We start from the raw sequence: 11,576 nt of genomic DNA on the forward strand, positions 1-11,576 counted from the left end.
AATAATCTGAGTTTATCCAACCTCTCCTTGTAACTAATACAGTTCAATCCGGGCAACATCCTGTAAACTTCATTTGCACATTTTCCAGGCCTCTACATCTTACCTATAGTGTGGCAACCAGAACTGCAACAATACTCCAAATGTGCCTCAACTGAAGCTTTGTAAAGCTGCAAGGTAACGTGCCAACTTTTACACTCAATGCCCCAACTGATGAAGATATGCATGTCATATAATTTCTTTACCACCTCATCCACTCGTGTTGCCACTTTCAGGGAGCTAGGGGCTTGCGCCCCAAGAAGAGTCATCTGGACTCAAAATGTTAGCTGGATCTCCACTGTGATCTCCCACATTTGTTTTCATTACAGATTCCAGCATCTGCAGTAATTTGTTCCTCCTAAGGGTCCTGCCATTTACAGAATACTTTGTTCTTGCATTTGACCTTTCAAAATGCATCACCTCACAGAAAAAAACACTGCTCCACAACTATTCTCAGTCCTCTATGACGAAGAAAAGCATTTGCCTAACTTACACATAGCTCATATTAGAGATATCAGCTCCTGTCAATTGGGAAACTCTCATGTGACAGGCAGAGATAGTAAGCACAATACTGACCAGGGGCTATGCCTGGATTCAAGTCCCACCAGCTTTGTGGAAATGTGCCTGTACAGGTTTGTTAAAATATATCTATGAAAACGGCAGGAGATAGTTTTTCCCACTTTTACAACCTCTGACATGGCGAGGTATGCTGCTGATGGCCTGGGCTTGCCAGTTCATGGAAGACAGCACACATTTTGAGTAATTTATTTATCTGCTTTGACTAGAAGGATGCCAATGCTGTTTCGGTGTATGAAGGTTTCATCTTATCTACCAGCCCTCCCCCAATCACTGCCCTAGTCACACGGCTTTTTCCTCGCTACCACTAATATGAACAGAAGATGTTAAACATAAATGGTTTTCCTCCTGGGTTGCTCATAGCAGTTTATGTGCCTGGCTCAACTGGAAGACCGTCAAGCAAGTTAAATTTAGAAAAAGCCCCGGTTTAACCACAGCCAATAATTCACATTCTCTGTGCTGCGATGTAGTTCACAATGAGACTTACTGCGTTTGGGCAGCTGACTATGTGCCAAATGTTGTCCCAAATGCTGTTTTTCAAAATGACCTAAATTCCAAAAAAGGAATTCAAGTAACTGTACGGTTGGACTGATTGGCTCCCTCTATGTTCCACAGAGCCTTCCTTAATGCATTGATTGAATTACTTTTTATCGCTTGTTCATCGTCAGTCTGTAAACAGGCTGACCTAGTCTTGGTAATGGCATCTTCATGGTGTTACAGAAAAGGACAAAAAGTTTCTCCTTCCAAACAAACAGTAAGAACAGCACGTCAGTGCTGACATTTTGTTTACTGAAAGAACCCCTTTATAATCGAGGCACAAGTGGCTTTGGGAGGACCTATCTGTGCCGGATGAAAGTTTGATTAATATTTAAAAGGCAACTCTTGTAGCTCAATGGGAGTTTGAAATTTCTCAAGGTTTTTCTCTCCAACGGCCAAATTGCTGCAGTTTTACGGAAGAGAATCGCTGCCAGTTCTCCCGCTGTCACTAACATGCGGGATTACGATGAAATCACCGCTTTTCTCGGAGAATGGGGACCCTTCCAGAAAATTATCTTCTTCCTCTTGAGCCTCAGCATCTTTCCCAATGGTTTCTGCGGAATGTCCATAGTTTTTGTCGGGGATATTCCTGAACATCGCTGTTTCATTCCCGGCAATCTCAACCTCAGTGAAGCGTGGATGAACCGAACTATCCCTCTGGAACAAGCCAAGGGGAAACTCCAGTACATCAAATGTAGACGGTACCGGTTGGATGTGATCAGGAATCTTTCGGAGATATTTCCTGACCCAGATTCCGTCAATATTTCTGAGGTGGAACAGGAGCCCTGTTTGGATGGATGGGTGTACAGTAAGGATCAGTACATCTCCACCATCGTCAGCGAGGTAAGCGACTGAAGGACTCATAGTGCTCACAGCGAGCACAGTTAGTCAGGGAGAATAGTTTTTTTTAAAAGACACCTTAAATAGAAGAACTTTACAAAATAAAAGCAGACAGCTCTTTATCTTGTATCTTGTCTAGGACCAGATAAACCTTAATATTTCACTTTGGAACCTTTATATTTCTCAACATTGGAAGTTTAATCATTAAATCCTTTCTTTTTTCTCTCTAAATTCAGTTTGGCTCCCGAAGTAGTCTTAAAATATTTGCCTAATTTGTCTCAATTAGATTTTCATTTCCTAATCTCTATTGGTTTAACTCAGTCATACATTCTGCAGGGTCAAGTTTACCTCACATGAAGAAAAGAAGTTTGATAAAATTTTCCGTTCCCTAGAGCGTACGGTTAATGGCGAGAAATGAGGGAAAACGCAGCGAAAGAGTAGCAATATCAGAATCTGGCTGAAAAAGAAACTTCTGCTATTCCCCTTAACATTTAAACAGGGAGTTCTGAATTTCAGCAACAAACGGAGACGACCTTATTTCCATGCAGTTCTGTCTTATTAACGACCCAACTCATCTCATTTACATGCAGCTCCCAGCAATCTATTCATTTCAGAGAAACTAGATGGTCCAATTCCACATGAAAGTGTCTAATTACCTGGTGGCAGCAGTTTGCTGCTTGTCTTTCCAACCTTTGGCTTCATCACATTGTCCCTGCATGCTCAGTGGACTCTATTCTTCTCCAGCCTTTGTCCAAGCAAGATGACATCAGCAAACCACCAGCATCTCTACATCATTATGCCAGACCAACTGGCCCACCATTTCAGCCCTTCAGAAATTCACTTTGGAACTTGGGGGCACCAATGACTTGCATGGTTCTTTCAGGTTACACAGCCTGCAGGGACACACACTTTTCATGCATCTACATAGTTACATTTTGTAGTGTTTGCTCACTTTGCACTCACTTGGAGGTGCCAATTTTGGCTTGCATTGCTTTTTTGTGTGTACAGGGAGAGGTGGAAGCTTGTTTTGGTTCAGAGCACTGAACAGTTAAGGGAACAGACATATTGCTGTAAAGCACTTGCTACATAAGAGCCACACTTGAAGCATGTGCCAGAGAAATATAGCAACACATTACATATGTTTCAACCAAATGGACATGTCTGAAACTGAAACAAGGCTAGTCCTTTGTGGGATAAAGTGAGACTACAGTCAGGAAGGAGGTAATGTTAAAGTCAGTCAAGGAGCTTGCTCAATGCCAATCCAAAGTGTTGGCCACAGTCAGTCCTACAGATCAAGAGAAGCTCATCTGGGAATGGGAGTAGGTCACTTGGGCTGCTAGGAAGACATTGATTCTGTGTAAAATACCATAACCTACCTTCAATTCAGCTACTTATTAAGAAATTTCACAGACAATCAAAAAATGAAATAATTGCTTGGACTATATTGCATGTAGCAACCAAAATTAGACCATGCAAATAAGTAAATTAAGCCTAACAACCCAACTGAATTATTACCCGTTTAGTGGTGGAACTTAGCTGTGATTCCAACCAATAGCATCTGTGTCTGGATGTGTCCATGTTTCAATCCAAGGGTCTAGGCCCGAAACGTCAGCTTTCCTGCTCCTCTGATGCTGCTTGGCCTGCTGTGTTCATCCAGCTCTGCACCTTGTTATCTCTAGTTTTCCAGAGTTCTGCTTTTGAAGAATCCTGAAGTTGAATTCTGTCTTGTGAAGTTTCTGATGTGACATTATTGATGATCATTTAGGTAAGTTCATCCACACATGTAATCACATTGATTACACTTCTGGAGTCATCAACTTTGTGGTTTGCCTTCCAATCAGAAATAGTTTCTCTGTACCTTGTTACATTTGTTGTTAGCTGTCTGTTTGAAATGGGATGCCAGCTTCCCTTTCTTAGCCATTTGCTCAGTTACAATGGTGCAATGTAACTTTCCCAGACCACATTTATAAAATGTTCTGTTTTCTTTGCCTTTCAGTAGGATTTAATGTGTATCAATGACCAGAAAGGTCCATTTGTTATGTCTGCATTTCTCCTGGGAGTGCCAGTTTGTTCTTTTTGTTATGGACAGTTATTAGACAGGCAATAGAGATAGTAGGAACTGCAGATGCTGGAGAATCCGAGACAACAAGGTGCAGGGCTGGATGAACACAGCAGGCCAAGCAGCATCATAGGAGCAGAGAGGCTGACGTTTCGGGCCTAGACCCTTCATCAGAAAAGGGGGAGGGGAAGGGGGTTTTGAAATAAATAGGGAGAGAGTGGGAGGCGGATAGAAGAGGGATAGAGGAGAGGATAGGTGGAGAGGAAACAAACAGGTCGAAGAGGCGGGGATGGGGCCAGGAAAGGTGAGTGTAGGTAGGGAGTTAGGAAGGGGATAGGTCAGTCCAGGGAGGACGGACAGGTCAAGGGGGCGGGATGAGGTTGGTCGGTAGGAGATGGAGGTGCGGCTTGAGGTGGGAGGAGGGGATAGGTGGGAGGAAGAACAGGTTAGGGAGGCAGGGACGAGCTGGACTGGTTTTGGGATGCAGTAGGGGGAGGGGAGATTTTGAAACTTGTGAAATCCACATTGATACCATTGGGCTGCAGGGTTCCCAAGCGGAATATGAGTTGCTGTTCCTGCAACCTTCGGGTGGATTCGTTGTGGCACTGCAGGAGGCCCAGGATGGACATGTCGTCTGAGGAATGGGAGGGGGAGTTGAAATGGTTCGCGACTGGGAGGTGCAGTTGTTTATTGCGAACCGAGCATAGGTGTTCTGCAAAGCGGTCTTGGATTGTCTTGTTGTCTCGGATTCTCCAGCATCTGCAGTTCCTACTATCTCTGCCTTTAATGGTCTCACATTTATTTTAGCCAAGTATTTTCTTTTTATACAACTTCAGTGTAATTTTTTGAAAAAAATTCCTGCTAGCTGTTGGTTTCTTTTTTTTTCTTGTTTGTAGCTTCAACTGTAGTTAGCATTCAAAAAAAAATGCAATGATATTATTCACATCTTTTTAAAAATTATTTCACCATTTGCAATAAGTGAGATGGGAGAATTAACTATGATCGCGTACAAGTAAGCCCGATTAATGTAGAAAACTTTATGTTTAGTGTTTTCTTCTGTGTTTTGTTCCGAGAATACTTTATTTGAGTGGAGCTGGCCTTTAGTACTTGCAAACAGCTGTTTTTTTAACGTATCTCATCAGCTATGCTGTCCTTCCTCTTTTAAAGAGAAAGAGTGTGTATTCACAACTATTCCTTCACTGTAGTTGCTGAACCTCAGTACAGGTTTGCAACACTTTAGTCTTAGTTGTTAACTTAAGCTTTGAACTCAGGTATATGATGAAGAGTGTCTAGTAGGAAAAGAGCTCTTCACTACTGTCATTGCTGCTGTTATACATTTTAGTACAAACAAGCTGCACTAGATGCCTGTCACTGTCCATTTTTAGTGCCCATTTGCCACGATTATAATATGCTATCTTAGATCAAACAGAACAAGTATAATATGGTCTGAACGCTGCTCAACACATTAGCTCATGTAACCGATACAACAAATAATAGGCTCTTGTTGAGACAGATGTCTTAAAGTTTATGAACAACATTGATTTTTTACATTTCTATAATAACACAGACTTATACACAGTCCGAGTTCTGTGGTTACTCTTGGAAGCATAGTCCAAAGATGTGCAGGTTAGGTGGATTAGCCACGCTAAATTTGTCCTAGTGTTCAAGGGTGTGTAGGCTAAGTGGATTAAAAATGCAGGGTTAAGGGATGGGGTAGGGGTCTGATTCTGGGTGGGATGCTCTTCAGAAGGTCAGCATAGATTTGATAGGCCAAATGGCCTCTTTCACACTATGGGGTTTCTATAATTCCATAGAAAATATGAGCAGGAGTAGGCCATTCAGCCCATTGAGTCTGCTTCATTATTCAATATAACCATGGATGATCATTCAAATCGGTATCCCATTGCTGCTTTCTCCCATAACCTTTGATCCCTTTAACCGTAAAAATTAAATCTAACCCCATCTTGAAAACATTCAATGTTCTGGCTTTAACTGCTTTCTACGGAGTCATAGAGTCACAGAGATGTACAGCATGGAAGTAGACCCCTTCATCCTACTTGTCCATGCCAAACAGATATCCTAAATTAAGCTAGTCCCATTTGCCGGCATTTGGTCCATATGTCTCTAAACCCTTCCTAATCATGTACCCATCCAGATGCCTTTTAAATGGTGTAATTGTACCAGCCTCCACCACTTCCTCTAGTCGTTCATTCTATCACTGAGAATTCCACAGACTTATCACTCTTCTACTCACCTCAGTCCTAAAAATTCTATCTATATCTTAGACTGTGCCCCCTGTTTCTGGATTCCCCAGCCATCGGGAACATCATTCCTGTATTTATCCTGTCTAGTCTTGTCAGAACTCATGTTATTTACATAATATACATAGAATTGATTGTCTTGACATATGACACTGATTCATACAGCATTTCTCCTGCACTGAGAGAGGGACCAAAGACAAGGTGTGTATTGTTATACAGAACGTCATATGACATGATACCATGTAATTGTCTTAAAGTTACATTGCCCATCTGGTCTAGAACCTATGCAGTAACACAATAATGATGCAGTATTTGAAGCCTATGATTAATTCTAAAGAGGTCTGCAAACATAAAATGTACTAAACAAAATAAAGTTTTAAAATAAGCACTCAACATGTGACGAACTGGTTAATTCTGTCGGTAGAATAGCATTGTGGCTAACAGTAGCTGATACGTACTGCATCAGACTGATACTCTTTTTAATGAGGTGAAGTGATCTTACAGTTAAATAATGATACAGTTACGCTTTGACCGTGAAAGTATAACCTGGCTATTCAGATGAGTATGCTAAACTGATAAACGGTGTGCATAGGCAAATAAATTGTGAGGGATACAGATATATTTGGAATTGTGGAAAACAGATGATGATATTAACAGGTATTGTGGCAGTTTGGCAGTGTAAATAGAAAATGCAAAAATAAGGAATATATTAATGCGGGGATTGGGGAAATTTGGAAAGTAAATAGGAAATTAGGTAAATATGTTTGTCTGAAAAATGTATTATCTTAAGAATATGCAATCCCAGGATTGTGCTGAGGTATCTGATTATAACAATAATTAATTTTAGTGCCCTTGCCCATGGAAAAAGAAATGAAATAAATTCATACTTCTCAGTGCAAGAGTGATACACTGCTGGAATATGTGTGTGTAAACCTAAGATGAGATCGAGATCAAGTTTGGGATAATGGATGAAGAAACCACATGATGTAATACTTGTTCATTTGCCTCTTACAGGTTTGATCCTTAATTGATGCTAAGTCGGTTGATTGGCTACAATTGGAGCAGTTGGAACACAGATCCTGAACCATCACTGAGGGAACCACTGGGATCGGGAAGACTAGTGAAATCACCTTAATGTTTATTCTTATGCAACAGAGATTCTGAGGGGACATGTAGGGGATTATCTTGTTTAAAGACAATTACGTGGGGAAGATGTAAATTCAGGGGTTAATACTCAAATACACAAACATTAAACTATATCTGTAATGATGTAAGAGATCATTTAATAGACAGACACTGTAAAGAAGTGCTACTGTGTAGGCCTCATGCTAAATCTAAGGATAAGATTTCTGGAATGATTAATTCTGAATATTAATCTTAAAAAGACTTTAATGTCCGTTAAGTGATGTAGAAGATCTAGAAATCGCCCAAGACAGTAACCACTGCAGTAACAGAGTGGTAAACTTTTATTGGACACTTTTTCAGAGGAGGAACAGCACAACAATGTCACGGGCTTTGATATCAAAATAACCTTTCATGGCACCTCAGTGACTCCCCCTGTGCGATCAATGATCTCCTTATCAGTGCATGCCCTACTGAGGATTATCATGTCATTGTCATCATAGAACTCACTATAGTGTGGAAGCAGGCCATTTGACCCATGAAGCTCACACCGACCCTCCAAAGAACATCTCATCCGATCCGATCCCTGTAACCCTGCATTTTTCATGGCTAATCAACCTAGCCAGCACATCCTGGACACTATGGGTAATTTAGCATGGCCAATACATCTCACTTGCCCATCTTTAAACTGTGGGAGGAAACCCCCACAGACACAGGGAGAATGTGTAAACTTGACAGGAAGTTACCCAAGGCTGGAATTGAACCCGGGTCCCTGGCACTGTGAGGCAACAGTGCTTGCTACTGTGCTACTGTGTGTAGAGATGCTTACATTTGAGGCAACAGATTAGACCAAGGAGAAGTTCTAAACACATCGTGGCTCAGTGGTTAGCAGTGCTGCCTCACAGTGCCAGGAACCAGGGTTCAATTCCAGCCTCAGGTGAATTATAGCTCTACAAAAATATGGAAAATTTGTCTATTTACCTTAGCCACTGACTATTTGTTACAACTGAATGTATTTCAAAAGGTTTAGTCACATCTCATTTCCAAGTATCTTGCCCGGTCACACAACCTTATCCTCCCAATTTGCATTTTTTTAGAACTGATAAACCCAATAAACTACAGTATTAAATTATACTGAAAATGAAATATTTTTTGTCCTATGTTGTTTTGGGAACAACCAAATAATTTATCTTTTATTATTTTAGATTCCAGGACAATCCTCAATTTTGGCAATCGTTTTCTGCCGTCATCATAGCGCATGCCAGATATGATTGCCAATGACTGCAGCAATGTTTGAGCCTCAGAAAACATGTTCTCATTGGTGCATTCTCCATGGCAAAAAAAAACTCTTACCAATTTTGATGTGGAACAGAAATGGAATACTGTTCCCCATTAATTTTTTTTATGGAGCATCAAAGTCCTGAGGGAGTTTCAATTCTTCTGCATCTCAAGGGAGTTGTTCTTTGTTCTGTGGGATACTGTGGAAGCTGTTGAAACTATCACTTGACAGTTTTATGAGTTTCTATTTGAATTTCTCCAGGTTCAAATTCCATCTGCCATGGAGTTGTGCCAAATAAGACTGAACAGGTTGAACAGAAATATTTACAAATGCCAGAAAACATTACTGGCTCCATTTTACAGCCTCTGGGAGGCTTATACTTACCAGGAGGGTTGTGCTGCAGAGGTACTCTGGAGTTGTCACATGCTGCATAGTGTGGAATAGATTGTGCTGAAATAAAAAACGGGAATGGTAAAGTTGCCGTAGTCGTACTGGACTCAATAGTGCTCACAGCGAGCACAGTTAGTCAGGGATAGTTTGTGAAGATAACTCATTAAAAGAATTAACAAAAAACATGAACAAATGCAGTTTAAACCACAAGGATGTTGCCACGGCTGGAGGGTTTAAGCAATAGGGAGGGGCTGAACAGGCTTGGGCTATTTTCCCTGGAGCGTCAGAGGCTGAGGGCAACCTTATAGAAGTTTATAAAATCATGAAGGACATGGATAGGGTGAATAGCCAAAGTCTTTTCCCCAGGGTAGTGGGGTCAAAAATCGGAGGGCATAGGTTTAAGATGAGAGGGTAGAGATTTAAAGGAACCTGAGGGACAACTTTATGACACAGAGGGTGGTGAATGCATGGAACCAGCTGCCAGAGGAAGTGATGGAGTGGCGAACAAATACAACATTTAAAAAGCATCTGGATAGGTACATGAAAAGGAAGGTTTCAGAGGGATATGTGCCAAATGCTGGCAAATGGGACTAGATGAGTCTAGGATATGTGGTCGGCAGGGACAGGTTGGACCAAAGGGTCTGTGTCTGTGCTGTATGACCCTATGACTCTAATTCTTGAGGTTGAGTGATTTAACTCAAGCTGATGTCTAAAACTCAACCTGGTTCCCTTTGTGAACAAAAATATTTAATTTACCTCAAATAAATTTTGAATAACTTTCTCCCAACTAGTTTAACATACCCACACATTTTACAAGTTCAAACTTGCTGCAGCTTAAAAAAAAGGGGTTTGAAAGCTGGGGACGGCAGTTGGGATTTCACGACCAATCACTGAGTGTGGTAAATGTGAGGCAATGAGCCACCAGCAGAAACAGTTATAGTTTATTGTATCAGCATGTTTAACTACATATTCTACAAGTACCTGGCCAAAAAGGCTAGAACAGTATGAGAAAAATTGTGTGGTAAGATATTGTAGATATTGACAAACATCATTCTCACTCTCTGTCCTTTTCCAGTTTATGCATTTTATTTTTGGTCTTTCTTTTTCATTGTGCAATGCATGATGTGTTTTTCAGTCAAAGACCACTGCTGGTATGATATAGACTGAATGCTTCCCTATATGTCAACTCATGTAATATTTGCCACAATGATTGGGTTCTTGTTCAGACAGACACCTTGAAGTTTATAAACAACTATTTACACTCTTGTGATATTTCAGATTTAAACGTAGTCTGGGTTCTATGCTTACAGTCTATTGCTGTTACATTTAAATATATACGCATATATATAAAACTAATTGAACACACCATACTGACTTGCTGCACAGCAAGTTACTGATGGGGAGAACCATTTTATGCTGTAAACCACTTGTTGTGATATTGTGTAATTGCCTCTAAGGTACAGGCATCTCAGGTCCAGAGCCTTGATTGATTGATGTGATTTATTGCCACGTGTACCTAAGTACAGTGAAAAGGTTTGTTTGCAAGCAGTACAGGCAGATCATAGTAAGCAGGTCTTGCAGATCATAGGGTGAAAAAATACTTGGACAGAGTAAGGCGTACAGGTTACACCGCTCAGTGTGTGCGCTTAAGATCAACATTAACATGATCAGCATTATTTAAGGCTAGAGAGTCCATTTATCAGTCTAATAACAGCAGCGATGAAGCTGTTCTTGATCCTGCTAGTTGCATGTGTTCAAGCTTCTGTATCTTCTGCCTAATGGAAGAGGTTGCAGGAGAGCATTACCAGGGTGGGATGGGTCTTTGATGATGTTGGCAGCCTTTCCGTGGCAACAAGAAGTGTAAATGAAGTCCATGGATGGGAACTCCCGTACATCTCAGTTGTCCTCGTTTTTCAAGGACCGTAACTTCCCCCCCTCAGTGGTCGAGAACGCCCTCAACCGTGTCTCCCACATCTCCCGCACCTCATCCCTCACACCCCGTCCACGCAATAATAACCAAAAAAGAATCCCCCTCGTCCTCACGTACCACCCCACCAACCTCCGGATCCAACGCATCATCCTCCGACACTTCCGCCATCTGCAATCCGACCCCACCACCAAAGACATCTTTCCCTCCCCACCTTTATCTGCTTTCCGGAGGGACAACTCTCTCCGTGACTCCCTTGTTCGCTCCACACTCCCCTCCAGCTCCACCACACCCGGCACTTTTCCTTGCAACCGCAAGAAGTGCTACACCTGTCCCCATACCTCCTCCCTCACCCCCATCCCAGGCCCCAAGAAGACTTTCCACATCAAGCAGATGTTCACCTGCACATCTGCCAATGTGGTATACTGCATCCGCTGTACCCGGTGTGGCTTCCTCTACATCGGGGAAACCAAGCGGAGACTCGGGGACCGCTTTGCAGAACACCTACGCTCGGTTCGCAACAAACAACTGCACCTCCCAGTCGCGAAC

General features: G+C 41.8%; 1 pseudogene; it reads left to right on the forward strand.

Moving 5' to 3' along the window:
• The first annotated feature begins 1,234 nt into the window (after nucleotides 1-1,234).
• The window catches only part of LOC109932296, a 64,789-nt pseudogene continuing 54,447 nt past the window's right edge, over nucleotides 1,235-11,576 (forward strand).

The sequence above is a fragment of the Rhincodon typus genome, chromosome 12 (assembly GCF_021869965.1).
Source record: "Rhincodon typus isolate 14 chromosome 12, sRhiTyp1.1, whole genome shotgun sequence".
Taxonomy (NCBI): domain Eukaryota; kingdom Metazoa; phylum Chordata; class Chondrichthyes; order Orectolobiformes; family Rhincodontidae; genus Rhincodon; species Rhincodon typus.